Below are 1,535 nucleotides of genomic sequence, written 5' to 3'. Positions count from 1 at the left end.
CACATTTTGGCTATTGTGAATAATGCTGCTATGAACATGGCTGTACAAATATCTCTTTGAGACCCTTTTCCAATTCTCTTGGGTATATACTCAGAAGTAGAATTTCTAGATCATATGATAATTCTGTTTTTAATTTTTTGAGGAAATCGTAATGTTTTCCACAGTGGCTATACTATTTTACATTCCCACCAGCAGTGCACAGGGTTTCAGTCTCTCCACATCCTCACCAACACTTGTTATTTTCTGTTTTTTCGAAAGTAGCCATCCTAATGGTTGTGGGTTGCTATCTGGTTGTAGTTTTGTTTTGCATTTTCCTAATGATTAGTGATGTTGAGCATCTTTCCATGTGCTTATTGGCCATTTGCGTATCTTCTTTGGAGAAATGTTTGTTGAAGTTCTTTGTTTATGTTTGAATTGGATTTGTTGATTTTGTTGTTGTTGTTGTTGTGGAGTTTTAGAAGTCCTCTCTATAGTCTGGATATTATTCCCTGATCAAATATATAATTTGCAAATAATTTCTCCCATTCTGTGTGTTGCCTTTTTACTCTGTGGATAGTGTCTTTCAATGCATAATTTTTTTTTAATCTTCAGGAAGTCCAATTTGTCTACTTTTTCATTTGTTACCTGCGCCTTTAGTGTTATATCTAAGAAATCATTGCCAAATCCTATATTATGAAGATTTTGTCTTATTTATTCTCCCAAGAGTTTTTTTTTTAATATTCTATACTTTAATTTATTTTTTATTTATTTAGTTATTTTTGGCTGCATTGGGTCTTCATTGCTACACGCGAGCTTTCTCTAGTTGCGGCGAGTGGGGGCTACTCTTCATTGCAGTGTGCAGGCCTCTCACTGCGGTGGCCTCTCTTGTTGCAGAACACGGGCCCTAGGCACACAGGCTTCAGTAGTTGTGGCACGTGGGCTCAGTAATTGTGGCTCGCAGGCTCTAGAGTGCAGGCTCAGTATTTGTGGTGCACGGGCTTACTTGCTCCGCGGCATGTGGGACCTTCCTGGACCAGGGCTCGAACCCGTGTCCCCTGCATTGGCAGGTGGATTCTTAACCACGGCGCCACCAGGGGAGCCCTCCCAAGAGTTTCATTGTTTTAGGTCTTAAATTAGGTCCTTGATCCGCTTTGAATTCATTTTTGTTTATGATGTTACTTAAGGGTCCAACTTCATTCTTCAGCATGTGGATATCCAGTTGTCCCAGCACCATTTTTTGAAGAGATTGTCCTTTTCCCCACTAAATGATCTTGGCATCCTTTTCAAAAATCATTTGACCATATACGTAAGGGTTTATTTCTGGACTCTCCATTCTATTCCATTGGTGCATATGTCTATCTGTGTGCCAGTACCACGCTTGATTTTGGTTATTGTAGCTCTTAATGGTAAGCTTTGAAATCAGGAAGTGTGAGTCCTCCAGTTTTGTTCTCTTTCAGTATTGTTTTGGCTATTTAGGGTCCCTTGAGATTCTATATGAATTTTAGGATTGGTTCTTCTATTTCTGGAAAAAAATCATTACTGGGATTTTTTTTTTT

Source organism: Lipotes vexillifer, unplaced genomic scaffold (assembly GCF_000442215.2).
Source record: "Lipotes vexillifer unplaced genomic scaffold, Lipotes_vexillifer_v1.1 scaffold37, whole genome shotgun sequence".
In the NCBI taxonomy this organism is placed as follows: domain Eukaryota; kingdom Metazoa; phylum Chordata; class Mammalia; order Artiodactyla; family Lipotidae; genus Lipotes; species Lipotes vexillifer.
The sequence above is the reverse complement of the archived record's forward strand: the minus strand, read 5'-3'. Positions refer to the sequence as shown.